The sequence below is a fragment of the Rhinatrema bivittatum genome, chromosome 7 (assembly GCF_901001135.1).
Source record: "Rhinatrema bivittatum chromosome 7, aRhiBiv1.1, whole genome shotgun sequence".
NCBI lineage: Eukaryota > Metazoa > Chordata > Amphibia > Gymnophiona > Rhinatrematidae > Rhinatrema > Rhinatrema bivittatum.
The window spans coordinates 128,980,173-128,996,669 of NC_042621.1; positions in this window are offsets into that span (position 1 = coordinate 128,980,173).

Here is a 16,497-nt window from a genome sequence, read left to right on the forward strand (position 1 = left end):
GGAAACCCAGAAAACCTGTCTTGTTTGTGTGCCGCTTGAAGACTGGAGTTAGCCAGCTCTGAATTAGAGTGTCGTGACTAAATTGCAGCAAAGAAAACACGGCTACAACATTTTATCTTCATTGACCCAGGTTCGCCAGACGAGGAATAAGCGTGGATACCCACAGTGTAACCCCAGCCTGAGCTCAGGTTTAGGACTGCATGTAGTTAAATATACATGAGATTCATCTTATCTGACAAGGAATCTTGAGGAGTGGGTCACTGCTAGCTCAGGCTCAGCCCCCAAATGAGTTACAGTCCCTCACATGGCAACCACTTACTCTACTACATGCCACTGCCTCCAGCAGGAAAACACCAACACTTAGCACAAAAAGTGCTACCTCTTATCATAACAAGAGTAAGTATGTTGTAGAGCTAGGTCTACACCAGCCAACATGGGCCGCGGGTGCTGCCCCTCCCCCTCCACCAATGGCCGGCTGGTTCCTTACATTATCTCCCCCACCACCTTTGAAAAATTGCAACCCCACATCTTATGTAAGCTGTAATGTTCTACTAACACCTGGAAGCGTGCCATTCCCTTTAAGGCCTACCTTGGGAAACCAAGCTCATTTTTGGAACAGATTCTGTTACAGCTGGGACTATTTTTTTGGAGCAATTTCTTCCAGCCCCTCCGTTTCAAGGAGAGATTGTAGCAGGCCTGGGGCTGGTTCAGGAATAGCATTCTTCGCATTATTGCTATCACAGTTCAAAAAGAGGGGCCCTTGTATGCACGAGGTTTAGTATCACAACATTGCTTTCCCACAGATCCTAAGGATTGGAATCTGCCCATGTAGGCTCTACCACTGTTAACGGGTGTTAGCTTGCAGCCCCTACCTAGAGCCCCTTTGCCTGCATTTCTGCCACACCAGCCTCCCTTTTTCTACAAGAGCACACATAAAAAGATATTTCAGAAGGTTTAAGATATTTGAATCTATCAATGAGGATAAGTACATCTAACTCAGGCACCTGCTACAGCAGATGAAAAATTCCTGAACCGTCTTACATGAACCCAACATTGGTCATCTTACCCCTTTTCACATTTGATCCTGTACTCAAACCAGCATGCTGGCCTCGTCTACCTGGGAGGGTGCTCCGAGATCACAGTAATCATTCAGCTCTTGCGTGACCTTGAGCTGATGGCTGCAGCTCCCCACACACATGCAATTCTAATACGGTGCTAGTTTGGCTTGTGCTACTGTCTTACCTCTCACTTACTAATGGACAGGGCCACTCCGCATGCAACGCTCGCTTTCAAGCAGAACCCACAGGGGCATAGTTGGCAAAGAATTGTATGCTGGCACTATGACAGGAACAAGGCATCCCACACCTTGATTATCTCATATAGGCACCTGCTATGTAGGCTGTCTAACAAATATATAGCATGGCTAGGCAACAGGAGTCCAAGTCCCATAAACAGGGTAGGGTTTCAGGACATCCACACTGATTATGCATAAGATATATTTGCAGACAATAGAAGTAGGGTTGCCAACTGCCCAGTTTTTAAACATGCTGTACAGCGGCCTGGCAGAAGTGATGACCGACCAGCCAGCTATTGCAAATTCAGGCTTGCAAGGCAGCTTCTCCTCTCCCCACCAGCTGCGCCTTGGTACATGGAGAAAAGCAGGGCTAGGGCTGCTCTACAGCAAGCTGTACTGGGGCCCTGGCCCCACCTCCTTTCCCAAACTATGCTTGGCCATCAGAAGCAGAGGCAGTGGTGCACAGTCATCAGTTGGTAGTGGCTCCACAGATCATTGCAGCAATGACCATCTGGTACGTGCACACACACGCACACGCGAAGGCACAGAGGTGGGGAGGGGGGGGGGGGAGCAGAGACCAAAGGAGAGTAGAAGAGGGAAAGGAGAAACACATATGGGCACATGGGAGGAGAGAGGTAGAGATGTAAGGAATGGGGGGGGGGGGGACAGAAGAGCGACCAAAGAGAGAGACAGCGGGAGAGGACAAGGGCATAGGAAAGGACTGAGCTAGAGCCAAGAGATAAGCACAGAAGAGAGAGGAAGAGGTGGCACAAGGGAGATAGCAATAAAAGGCTAGGAAAAGTAAAAGGAGAGAGACCAGCCCTGCATCTTTTCTGTTACCAAGAGCCATGCAGGGAGCAAAAGGGTGATTATCTTTAGCAAGACCTACCTCTCCTCTATTGCTCTCTAAAGAATCATGATCTGAATAAGATCTGGCCGTGTTCTGTGGATAAGTGACACCTCAATCACTTTAAAAATACAATAAAAAATAATAGTACATAATTCCTTATCCTAGTACCTTGGGATCTTTAAGAGAAAATAAAGAATAAATGCAACGTATCTTTCCCAGATCTCTATATTTAATTAATATTGTATCAAATACGATGGAAGTATTAGCTGGCCAGGCTATTGCTACAACAGATGGGGCTACAACATCCAACAGCGTCAAGTCAGGCCCGATCGAGCTGAAAGTTCTGAAATCTTCCCACCCCTGTGCAAGCAGGAAGCACTTAAGGCAGTAGTACTGAACAGTCTACAGCTTGTTCTGTCCGCTGCTGTGAACAGTTGGGTCTAATTTGCTCCATCCATTACATCTGAGGCAAGCTTCCACAAAAAGAAGTTTGCCCCTTCAGTCCTAGATGCCATAAAAAAAAAAAAAAAAAAAATTCCATTGAGGGATCTCCATAATGTGTCTCCACTGCTTAGGACCTCATCATGACCTTTCTAACTGCACAGCATGTGACTGCGTGTCTCCACGAGCACATTGCTACAGGGACCTTAAGGTCCAATACAAATTCCTGTGGATGAAGTCTTCCAAAAAGAAGTTTGCTAACTCCCCTCCTCTTCCCCACAGGTCTTGTTGCTTCAGCAGCAGGGACTCCTACAGTGACTCCAGAGGTTCCCCCTCCCTCACCCCGGTGATGGACCTAAGGCATAGCCAGGCCAGGGTGTGTCATTCACCCACCCTTATACTACAAAGAGATCACAGGTCTTTTCTAGCTTCAGCGCTGTGGGCTTCCACTGCAAGGTAACTTGCTGATGCGACGCTTAGTACCCTTAAATCACTAAGCCTGATACTTTTGATGCAACTCCAACATAACTGTTGCTGCGAAAGCAGAGAGCAAAGGAAAATTGGATTCAAACAGCATCCAAGGCCCCTGGCTTTTATGGTCTGGGAAACTGATAAGCATGGGGGGTGACCTGCAAAGTGGGGCAGATACTGCCATAAGCTTGCTGGACAGACTGGGTGGATCATTTGGTCCTTTTCTGCCGTCATTTCTGTTTCTTCTTTGGAGTTCAAGGGCTCTGACTCTTCCAGGCATGGGAACTCATATGCTGACTTGATGCCAAAACATGGACCAAAGGTACCGGAATCTCCAAAAGCATACAGAAACCTTGAACCATCTAGGCAGTCCAAGGCTCTGCGCCATCCAAACCCAAAGAGGCTAAGGCACCAAGAACCACTGCGGTAAAAAAATGCCATGCCAACAACAGTGCTAAAACCAACCATACCATCAACTGAGCACATTCCCTACATGCTAAAGGTACCAACACCTACTGTGCCAAAGACACAGAAATATACTGCAGCACCCTCAAAGGCGCTCAAGGATACCCATGCATGCAGAAGAACGCAAAGCTGGTACACAGTCTAAACCATGCAAGGATACTGCAAAGTCGAAAGCACCACAGAAAACTGTACCATCTACATCACTGCACACTTCAGCAGACTCCTCTGTTCATGCATCTCTCAAAGATACAGACTCCAGACTTTCACGGTAAGTGTCTGTTTCTTCGACCACAAACTCCTTTTCTGCATCGCCTCCAGGTTTTCCAGCCAGTACTTTAATCTGCTTGGGCCTGGTTTACTTCTTCTGGTCATTTATCTAACTCATTCTCCCCTTCCTCACATCACAGCCCACATAGGGCTCATATACCACTGGGCTTGTCAAACTCTGTCACATGGGATAGCTGGCAAACTTTCTTCCAAATTTTTTCATGCACATCCCAAAGCAGCCTTCACCTCCATAATCTCCATCTCACATGCCTCCAACTTGTTTTACACCAGAGCCAACTCTCTCTCCTCTGCCATTGTGGTCTCCTCAGTTACATAGTTCAGAGAAGCATCCTCCATCAAGTCCACTAGCTCCTTCACGGCCAAGACCACATTCCAGATCTCTGGACTCATTAGACTCTCTGTGTTCACCAGTGCGTTTTCCAGTTCCTTCTTCTCTGGCCCTCTCATCCCTGGCCTCTCCAGAAGTCACTGGTAGCATCACTCCTCTGGATGAATTCCACCTTCTATCTCTTTCTTGCAAAACTGGTTGTGGCCAATGGCTTCAATCTTTGGGAGATGATGCACAGTCTAAGATGTACGAGGGAGTCTTCCAGTTCCTGCAACCACCCAAGAAAACAAACGTGTATCCACTGCACGATACATAACAAAATGCTCAAATAAAAATCTGGTCCACGCCCTTCACTAGTCTTCCAGTATCAAATATTGATGGATGCTAAATATAAGGTCCAAAGCTACCCAAAAACCACAGAGTCTCAAATCTCCTCAGATTCTATTACTGATGAAACTGGCCTCCTGTGGGTGATGCACTCCAGGACTTATGCCTCAGCCCCATCAGGGAAAGACCCTCATTTCCTGGATACCATGGGGGTGTGCATTTTCCAATCAGCGGCTCTCATTGCCTGTATTGCATCCCATCAAGTGCAGATGGCACAATACTCAAATGGCTTGCTACGACGGTTTCAAGAAATTACTTCTCAAATTCAGAGCCTGCATCTGCTAAGGATCAACAATTGTTAGATGCTAGAGATTACACTAAACATCTTATAAGCTAGTCTTATGGCTGATTCTGCCTCCTGGGCTTCCTTCAATGGCTATCGCTACAAGATGTTTGGCCTGGCTTAAGGTTTCTGGCCTAAGGGAAGATGCCCATGAGAAGTTGACGGATGCTCCTTGTTCAGGGCACACCTTGTTTGGGGATAAGGTAAAGGAGGTAGTCACTCACCTCAAGGACTAGGCCACAGCTATGCACACCTTATCTCAGCCATTTCCATCTCAACAGCACAGATGGCAGCCCTATTATTCCTTCCCAAAGAAGCCTTATTATATTCAACATTGTTGTCGCTTCCAGCCATCTTCTGCTCTGTATCGCCCTCACCACTCATCTCACGGTCCTCCTGCTCATTTGAGTAACCAGCCATCCTCACAACAAGGAACAAGATCCTCACCAAGCTCCGCAATCTACTATGCCATCTCTCTTGTTTTTGATGGTGCAGCCTGGCTTCCATTATTCACACCTGTCCATCCGTGTGTGTGTGTGTGTGGAGGGGTGGGAGGGCTTTCTTCTGAGGCATGGCATACCATCACGTTGGACAGTTGGGTTCTAAACATCGATGCAAGAGACTTTTCATCATTTTTTTCACTCCACCTCCCCCTACCCTTCCGGCTCCATTTAATTGCCCATTGGCTCAACTTTCCATTCTTCATCAAGAGCTGCAGAGGCTTCTTCTTATGAATGCTGTGGAACCAGCTCCCCTGAAGCAGCGCAGTCACAGATTCTACTCCCGATTCTTCTTGACTCCCAAAAAGGCAGATGATCTTTGCCCCATTCTGGATCTCAGGGCATTCAGTCACTTCATCCATCATGAAAAGTTCCAAATGACAATGTTGGCATACATCTACCCACTACTTCGGCCCAGGGATTCACTTCTCTTGACCTGAAGGATGTGTATAACACCTCCATTCATCCTTCCCATCATTGCTGTTTTTCCTTGTGCAGGACTGTCATTTCCAATTCAAAGTCCTTCCCTTCGGCCTCTTGCTTGCTTCCAGGGTGTTCACATAGTGCCTCACTGTGGTAGGTTACCTTCGACACAGACACGTTCTGGTCTTTCCTATCTGGAACAAGTGGCTGGTGGCAAGCCCTTCTCAATGTCTAGCCCTCTCTCATGTGTCACAGATTGTCTCCACTATGCAACAACTGGGGTTTCATCAATTTTCAAAAATCTCATCTCACTCTGACCAGCCGCTTGGAGTTCATTGGTGCCGTTCTGGACATAACATCTTTATGAACTCTTCTTCCACTCAGAGGACTAGTGCTATGTGCCCTAGCATCTCATCTCCAGAACCAGGCTTTCACTACAGCCAGCCTTTTCCACTGAGTCTTGTGTTATATGGCCTCTATGATAGCAGTTGTTCCACTCACTCACCTCTTCATAAGGCCATTACAAAGGCACCTACAGCTTCATTGGAACCAACTCCTTCAGCCACTGTTGTTCAAGATTCCAGTCCCTAATCTCTTTCCGTGACTTCACTGTCTGCTCTCTGACGATTCTCTCTTCTTCAGCAAGAGCATTCATATGCCTCCAGTGACTGTGCTCCTGATGACTGATGTCTCCCTGCTAGGATGGAGGGCTCATTGTCAGCACTTGATGACTGAGGGTACCTGGACCCCCTCAGAGCGGTGCCTTCACATAAACCTGCTTGAACTCAGAGCAGTCTGTAAGGAACTGTAGACTTTCGAACCATGGCTCCTTCACCACTCAGTACAGATATATCTGGAAAATGTGGTCACCATGTACTACATCAACAAGCAAGGTGGGATGGACTTTCTTCCATTGTGTGCAGAAGCCCTACTCATCTGGAAATGGGTCCTGAGCTGGAAAATTCATCTCTAGGCAGTCTACCTTCCAGATTGAGTGAACATCCTGCAGATGTGCTTAATTGTCAACTTTAGCCTCATGAGTGGAGACTACACCCCAAGGTGATGCAGCACCTTTTTCTTCATTGGAGAGTTCCACATGTGGATCTGTTTGCTTCTCTGCAAAATCATCATCATCTTCCCAGATATTGTTCCAAGCTTCCTGCCCTGGATGCAACACCACAAGATGCATTTGCCATCTCTTGGTCAGGACATCTCATGTATTCCTTTCCTCTTCTTCCTCTCATCACCAAGAACCTGCTCAAGATATGAACAGAAAAAACTCGAGTCATCTTCATGGCTTCAACCTGGCCACATCAAGCATGGTATCTGTGGCTTCAGCACATCGCTGTTGTTCCATCGTTCCTTCTAACTCTGAGCCTGGACCTTATCACTCATGAAGGGTGAGTTCTCATCCAACCCGATCCGGGTCGTCTAAACCTCAAAGCATAACTTCTCCTCAGTGGCTGAGTGGTCGTTCAGACATCCCTCAATGAAATCAAGAAGTCATTCTCACTGCCTGTATACCATCTACGAGATGGTCCTATTCCAGCAAGTAGAAGAGATTCTCCATCTGGTATTTCTCTCACAGAATGGAGCCAGCTGAGTGTTCTACATGTCTTCTACCTTCTACATCTCTCCGATGAGGGCCTCCAGACAACTTCAATGCAAGTTCATTTGGCAACCACTGCAGCTCACCACTCTCATATACATGGTCATCCAATCTACCAGGAGCCATTGGTTGCCCACTTAATGAAGGGACTTTTAAACATTAAGCCCCCTTGTCCATTGCTTCAATGGGACCTTTCTTTTGTCCTGGACTACATCACACATCCATGTTTTGAGCCTCTGGAGTCAGCCATGCCTGTTCACTTAACTTGGAAAGTGGTCTTCCTCATTGCAGTGATGTCAGCTCAAAGAATCAGCAAGCTCTAAGTACTGGTGGTTTATTCATTTTACCTTCAATTCTTTCCCAACAAGGTGGTTCTCTGGACTTATCCACACTTTTTACCTAAAGTGATGCCTAAATTCCACCTGCAACAGTTGATCTCCTTGCCTGTATTTGTGCCTCTGCCTCATGATTCCACACCTTGGACTGGGCTCTTGCTGTCAGGACTTACCTCCACAGCACCTAGGCTTCTAGGTTCTCAACTCTTTGTATCTTATGATCCAAATAGGTCTGGTGTCCCTGTGCTCAAGCAAACTGTCTCCTTGGAGCACTTCTTGTATCCGTGTTACTTTTCCTTTGCCGAGTCCACTCCTGGTTGGTTACTGCCCATCAGGTGCGTGCTTGGGCCACCAATTCTGCTTTTCTTTACTCTATTCCTATACTGGACATTGGTCAGGAGGTAAAATGTGGTCCTCTCGCCACACGTTCGCCAAATACTATTGCCTTGATGTGGATTCTGCTTCCAGGTCCTCTTTTGACTCTTCTGTCCTCTGTGCGCTGCCCTAGGATTCTGTGACTCTTTCCTTCTGGCTCTTCAGCTAAGGAGTCCTATCTGTGACTGATGTCCCACTTGACCATTGAAAAAGTGAAATTGCTCACCTGCAATAGGTGGTTTCCATGGACAGTGGGACAATCAGTCACATGCTCCCACCCTCCTCCCCAGAGCACCTTTTGCTTTTACTCTCTCTCTAGTATTGTTTTTTATTCTCAGCTACATCACTGACTAAGGAGGGAGAAGTGATCAGCAGCTAGTGGCTCTAGCACCTACTGACCACACATAGGCAGGAAGATTCCAGAACTTTGAGTTAGATCAGGCCCGACTTGATGCTGGATGACATTCCCATCTGTGACAGATTGTCCTGCTGTCCACAAAAAAAAAAAAAGTGTTACAGGTGAGCAAAGTCGCTTTCCCAATTCCTGTCAATTTGCACATGAGCAAATCCTGGCCACACCCCTCCTTGGAACCTCTTCAGTCAGGGTATTTCCCATCCTCCTCTATGAAAACAAGGCCCTTGTCCTTTCACTCAGAGTAAAGATGGCTATGGGGCAGGGGTTTTTCCTTCTGGTCAGAGTGCAGCAAGTTGGTTGAGTTTAAGATAATCCATACTGAATATGCATTTGCAATCAGTCTCCATTGTATGCAATTAGATCTCAGATATGCATTGTGACTATCCTGAAAATCCAACTGACTTGTGGCACTCAAGGACCAGAGTTGCCTATCTCTGCTATACGGCTTCCATTTCACCCAGGTCAACCCAAACAGATTGATCGAGTTCCAGTCTTACCCCCATTGCATACACAGAATTTTAGTTCTGATCTCCCTAGGAAACGTTAAGAACTACATTTCCATTCATGCACTGAGCAACACCAGGGCTAGATCAGATGGCAAACCTGGAGGGTTTCATGCCCCTCCTGCATCTCACATATACCATGAGAGGTGAAGTTAGTGGTGCTCAGCTTGCATGTGCAGACTCCTATGGGGAGCTTTCAAAAAAGGAAATATTTAACACAAAAAATTAAAATACAGTCATAACTGCAAAAATGATACTGCAATAGATTTTACAGTAGTTCATTTCTGCTTAAACAGCTCAAGTTGCCTGCGTAAAGAACTACAGTTGCTTCCCATCTTCTCCAGAACGGAGGTGCACAAACTTGGTCCTTAAGGGCTGCAATACAGATGGGTTTTCAGGTTTTCCACAATTAATATGCATAAGATCCAAGCAAATATATCTCACGCATATTCTTTTGTGAAAATCCTGAAAACCCGACTCTGTTGCAGCCCTCAAGGATTGAACATGTGCAGCCCTGCTCCAGAGGATCTACCCACATTTTACCCCAGGGGTGGACAATTCTGGTTCTCGAATGGTGTGTTTTCAGGATATCCATGATGAATACACAATGAGATGTATTTGCATGCAATGCAGGCAATGTATGCAGATGCATCTCATGCATATTCAGTGGGTATATCTTAAAACTCGACAGATTTGCAGCTCTCAAGGAGAATTGCCTACCCCTGTTCTACCCTAACTTGAGCTGTTACACAGCTCTTATATATCTGGTCGGAGATCCACCTTATCAAACCAAGAATGAGGTAGGATACATCCAACTCCTACAGCACTCCTCTGCCTCCTTACTCACAGCCAGTCAGAATCCTCTCGCTTGGCAGGAGGGTGGCCTTGCATCCAAAACAGCCTAGACTTGGCCTTTTGTGTCCCCAAGCTTGCCTTCTCACCGGGCTTCTCTGCAGTCCAGTTTTTTCCACTGATTCATGCTCTCCACACCGACTCATCTCAATACTTCCCAGGTACCCTCTTCCTTAGGTAACAGATGTGCCTCCTCAGGTCCTCACAGGAGTAACTGTGGCAACCGCTTGCTGTCAGCACTCTTCCTCCTGCCGCAGCTTCTGAAAGGAGCTTTCCCCAGGTCTGGTGGCCCAAGAGGTTCATTATAAGAACATAAGAAAATGCCATACTGGGTCAGACCAAGGGTCCATCAAGCCCAGCATCCTGTTTCCAACAGTGGCCAATCCAGGCCATAAGAACCTGGCAAGTACCCAAAAACTGTCTATTCCATGTTACCACTGCTAATGGCAGTGGCTATTCTCTAAGTGAATTTAATAGTAGGTAATGGACTTCTCCTCCAAGAACTTATCCAATCCTTTTTTAAACACAGCTATACTAACTGCACTAACCACATCCTCTGGCAACAAATTCCAGAGTTTAATTGTGCGTTGAGTAAAAAAGAACTTTCTCCGATTAGTTTTCAATGTGCCCCAAGCTAACTTCATGGAGTGCCCCCTAGTCTTTCTACTATCCGAAAGAGTAAATAACCGATTCACATCTACCCGTTCTAGACCTCTCATGATTTTAAACATCTCTATCATATCCCCCCTCAGTTGTCTCTTCTCCAAGCTGAAAAGTCCTAACCTCTTTAGTCTTATTTATTTATTTTATTTATTTATTTAACATTTCTTTTATACCGATATCCGTTCGCACATCGTATCAGTTCACAGTGAACAAAAAACCATTGGGCAGTGCCCGTACATGTAACAGATAACATAATATAATATGATGAACTAGGCAACATATAAATAATTTATGGGAGGAGCCCTTACATATAACAGGCATAGGGGAGCTGTTCCATTCCCCCTTATTTTGGTAGCCCTTCTCTGTACCTTCTCCATCGCAATTATATCTTTTTTGAGATGGCCGACCAGAATTGTACAGTGTATTTAAGGTGCGGTCTCACCATGGAGCGATACAGAGGCATTATGACATTTTCCGTTTCATTCACCATTCCCTTTCTAATAATTCCAAACTTTCTGTTTGCTTTTTTGACTGCCGCAGCACACTGAACCGACGATTTCAATGTGTTATCCACTATGACACCTAGATCTCTTTCTTGGGTTGTAGCACCTAATATGGAACCCAACATTGTGTAATTATAGCATGGGTTATTTTTCCCTATATGCATCACCTTGCACTCATCCATATTAAATTTCATCTGCCATTTGGATGCCCAATTTTCCAGTCTCACAAGGTCTTCCTGCAATTTATCACAATCTGCTTGTGATTTAACTACTCTGAACAATTTCGTGTCATCTGCAAATTTGATTATCTCACTCGTCGTATTTCTTTCCAGATCATTTATAAATATATTGAAAAGTAAGGGTCCCAATACAGATCCCTGAGGCACTCCACTGTCCACTCCCTTCCACTGAGAAAATTGTCCATTTAATCCTACTCTCTGTTTCCTGTCTTTTAACCAGTTTGCAATCCACGAAAGGACATCGCCACCTATCCCATGACTTTTTACTTTTCCTAGTAGCCTCTCATGAGGAACTTTGTCAAAAGCCTTCTGAAAATCCAAGTTTACTATATCTACCGGTTCACCTTTATCCACATGTTTATTAACTCCTTCAAAAAAGTGAAGATTTGTGAGGCAAGACTTGCCCTGGGTAAAGCCATGCTGACTTTGTTCCATTAAACCATGTCTTTCTATATGTTCTGTGATTTTGATGTTTAGAACACTTTCCACTATTTTTCCTGGCACTGAAGTCAGGCTAACCGGTCTATAGTTTCCCGGATCACCCCTGGAGCCCTTTTTAAATATTGGGGTTACATTTGTTATCCTCCAGTCTTCAGGTACAATGGATGATTTTAATGATAGGTTACAGATTTTTACTAATAGGTCTGAAATTTCATTTTTTAGTTCCTTCAGAACTCTGGGGTGTATACCATCTGGTCCAGGTGATTTACTACTCTTCAGTTTGTCAATCAGGCCTACCACATCTTCTAGGTTCACCATGATTTGATTCAGTCCATCTGAATCATTACCCATGAAAACCTTCTCCATTACGGGTACCTCCCCAACATCCTCTTCAGTAAACACCGAAGCAAAGAAATCATTTAATCTTGCCGCGATGGCCTTATCTTCTCTAAGTGCCCCTTTAACCCCTCGATCATCTAACGGTCCAACTGACTCCCTCACAGGCTTTCTACTTTGGATATATTTAAAAACGTTTTTACTGTGAGTTTTTGCCTCTACAGCCAAATTCTTTTCAAATTCTCTCTTAGCCTGTCTTATCAATGTCTTACATTTAACTTGCCAACGTTTATGCTTTATCCTATTTTCTTCTGTTGGATCCTTCTTCCAATTTTTGAATGAAGATCTTTTGGCTAAAATAGCTTCTTTCACCTCCCCTTTTAACCATGCCGGTAATCCTTTTGCCTTCTTTCCACCTTTCTTAATGTGTGGAATACACCTGGACTGTGCTTCTAGAATGGTATTTTTTTTTTAACAATAACCACACCTCTTGGACATTTTTTTACTTTTGTAGCTGCTCCTTTCAGTTTTTTCCTAACAATTTTTTTCATTTTATCAAAGTTTCCCTTTTGAAAGTTTAGCACAAGAGCCTTGGATTTGCACACTGTTCCTCTTCCAGTCATTAAATCAAATTTGATCATATTATGATCACTATTGCCAAGCGGCCCCACCACCGAAACCCCTCTCACCAAGTCCTGTGCTCCACTGAGAATTAGATCTAAAATTGCTCCCTCTCTCGTCAGTTTCTGAACCAATTGCTCCATAAAGCTATCATTTATTCCATCCAGGAACGTTATCTCTCTAGCGTGTCCCGATGATACATTTACCCAATCAATATTGGGGTAATTGAAGTCTACTCACACAGAGGAGTCAGTGGTTAACCACAACATATAATCTATCACAGGAAATGTGGAACCCAAATGCAAATTCAAAAGTTGGCCTAAGAAGGTGTCAGCAAGCCTTGACGTTATGTGTCACTCTCAAGCAGACACTAACCGGTCTTATCTATCATTCACCTTCATCATAATTTTAATGCAACAAACTTTTTTCTTTTCTTTTTTCAATTAATTAAAAATGTCCTCCATTCTTGATAAATAAATGACTCTTTCATATACTATTGATAAGAAAAGCCCTACACGGGCCGGTGTTTCGCTGGGTAAGCTTCCTCAGGGGCATATAGAAACACTTCAGTTGTAGAGCCACGTTTCTAAAAAGAGAATAAGTAAAGAAGAATTGCACATTATATGAAATAAGAGGTGAAATCAATACTTATCTCATGACACCACGGCTACCATTTTAGACGGGACCAGACGTCTCAACCATCTCAGAAGGAAACAAATGGAGGAACCCGAACCGAGGCTAGCGTCCCTTTAAATGATGTCAGCCATCAATCATGAATTTGAAACATCTGTCAGATGATCGTGATTTCGGTGACGTCAGCCATCAATCATGAATCGGTGTTAATCAATTTGTCAGTAATCATGAATTAGAAGACAACCTAAAATTCAACCTAAGAAAACATGTAAGTCCAGCTCGGTATTTAATCCTGATGGATGAACAGTTCTAAGACGATAAATCCACCGCTGTTCAGATTGCAACAAAAATACGTTCCCGATTACCTCCACGCCAATGTGCAGGGATATGTTCAATGGCACAAAACCGTAAATCATCAAAAGTGTGTCCCATTTCTGTGCAATGGGAAACTAAAGGTTCAGTAGCTCTGGCGGTTCTAATATTGCTGCGATGTTCTATCATCCTCGTCTTCAATAGGCGTTTTGTTTTGCCAATATAGATGAGGGAGCAAGGACATTGTATTAAGTATATAACCATAGTAGATGCACAAGTGGTATGGTGTCGCAAAGATATTTTATAGCCAGAGGGTACAGTAAATTGATCTGAAATCACCATAGAAGATGGGCACACAGAGCAAGTGTTACAAGGCTTGTGTAAGCCTGATGACGTATGTGATGTATATGACATCATAGAGCTGTCCGATTTCACCAAAAAGTTTTTTAAATTCATAGCACGAGAAAAGGTGATTCGTGGGGGGAGCATGAAAAATTGCATTGGTTTGTAACACATGCCAATTTTGTAGTATAGATTGACGAATCTTAAAGGCAACAGAAGAATATGGTAGAATGCATGTATGACGTGAGGATTCTTCAATAGATCGCGGAAGAAAAAGCCACTCGCGATGTGAGTATTTTGCACGTAAGTAAGCTCGTCGGATACTTGAACGAGGATATCCTCTAGCTGAAAAGCGTTCACACAGAAGTTTCGATTGTACCTCAAAATCAGACATAGTAGTGCAAATCCTTCTCAGACGGATGAATTGGCTCACAGGTAAATTATGTTTGAAATTTCTCGGGTGTGCACTGGAGTAATGTAGATAGGTATTCGAACTGACTGGTTTTCGAAAAAGTGATGTAACGAATTTTCCATCAATAATGGTGATCCGTATGTCGAGAAATGTAATGGAATAAGTCTCGATGGTGGCAGTGAATTTTAGATGACAATTTAGAGAATTAAGCCAGCATAAAAATGATCCAAAAAGGTCTTTGTCGCCTTTCCACAGTACAAAGACGTCGATGTACCGCTTCCACACAAAAAGCTGACTTTTGAAAGGATGATCATGAAGCCATTTCTCTTCAAAATAATGCATATACAAGTTTGCCAAATCAGGGGCCATGGTGGCTCCCATGGCAGTACCACACGTCTGGAGAAAAAACTCTTGGTTAAAGGTGAAAAAATTCTTCTTTAAAGCTATTTGTAACAGTTTCACCAAAAAATCACTGGGAATTCGATGGGGGCGTGGTCGCTGTTCAAAAAAAAGTTTCTGCAATCTCAATGGCCTCATCCTGAGGGATAGATGTATAAAGAGCCTCCACATCTAAGGTAGCCATTTGTAGATCAGTGGTATCAACCTTGAGCTGTTCTAAAAAGGTAATCATATCTGAAGAATCTCTAATAAAGGAAGGCATAGATGGAATAAATGGTGCCAAAAAATGATCCACAAAACGGGACAATGGTTCCAAAACTGAATCACAGCCAGATACAATTGGGCGCCCTGGAGGGTGATCAATACTCTTATGTATCTTTGGAAGTGTGTAAAACACTGGGACACGAGGATATTTCTTAGTTAGAAAATTGGCTTCTTTCAAAGTCAAAAAACCAGATTTCACACCTGACTGCACAACCGAAGATATGAGTTCTTGTATCTCAGAAGTGGGATTTGTCTCAAGACGTTGGTAAAAATGTGTATCATCTAGTTGACGCATAATTTCAGATTCATAATCAGTTCTGTTCTGTACAACTATCATGCCACCTTTGTCAGCTGGTTTTATAATAAGGTCTGGCGCTGATTGTAATTCCTGTAATGCAGTTTTTTCCAAATGTGATAAATTTTGAAAAGTGGAATCGGTTAGATCCAAAGCAGAGATATCATGTGAAATTAAGTCATAAAAAACTTTTAATGCTGGATCTTCGGGTCCAGGTGGACTCCACGTAGACGGATTGGACAATATAGATACATCTATAGAAGGTGTGTGAGTAGAAAAAAAGTTTTTTATCTTGAGGTTCCGGACAAAATGAAACACAGCCACCTGCAGGGAGAATTTATCTCCACGATGAGTGGGTACAAAGGATAGTCTCCGTTCTAGGACCTGAATCTGAATCGATGATAATGTTCTAGAAGATAAATTCAAAATCAAGGATTCTTTTCTCGTTGTGATCGTGTCACTCGCAGTTCGTAGGTCTCTGAACGTCCGCTTGGTTGATATCGATTGTACCGATTGCGATGTGGTCGGCAAGTGCCGCGGGAAGGTGGTCCTAAAAAAGATGATGATGACGTATTTGATTCAGAACACGAGGGGCGAGAACGCATCTCATCATCGCCAGAAGATAATTCTTCACCACTTGAATCAAAAGTAACGTGTCGGGAGACTATAGCAATATATTCTTGTGTCATCCAGGGGTAAACAAACCCCTTGGTGTAGTCGCGTTCGTCCCGACACAATTTTTCATATTTGAACTTGCTATGAATTTAAAAAACTTTTTGGTGAAATCGGACAGCTCTATGATGTCATATACATCACATACGTCATCAGGCTTACACAAGCCTTGTAACACTTGCTCTGTGTGCCCATCTTCTATGGTGATTTCAGATCAATTTACTGTACCCTCTGGCTATAAAATATCTTTGCAACACCATACCACTTGTGCATCTACTATGGTTATATACTTAATACAATGTCCTTGCTCCCTCATCTATATTGGCAAAACAAAACGCCTATTGAAGACGAGGATGATAGAACATCGCAGCAATATTAGAACCGCCAGAGCTAATGAACCTTTAGTTTCCCATTGCACAGAGATGGGACACACTTTTGATGATTTACGGTTTTGTGCCATTGAACATATCCCTGCACATTGGCGTGAAGGTAATCGGGAACGTATTTTTGTTGCAATCTGAACAGCGGTGGATTTATCGTCTTAGA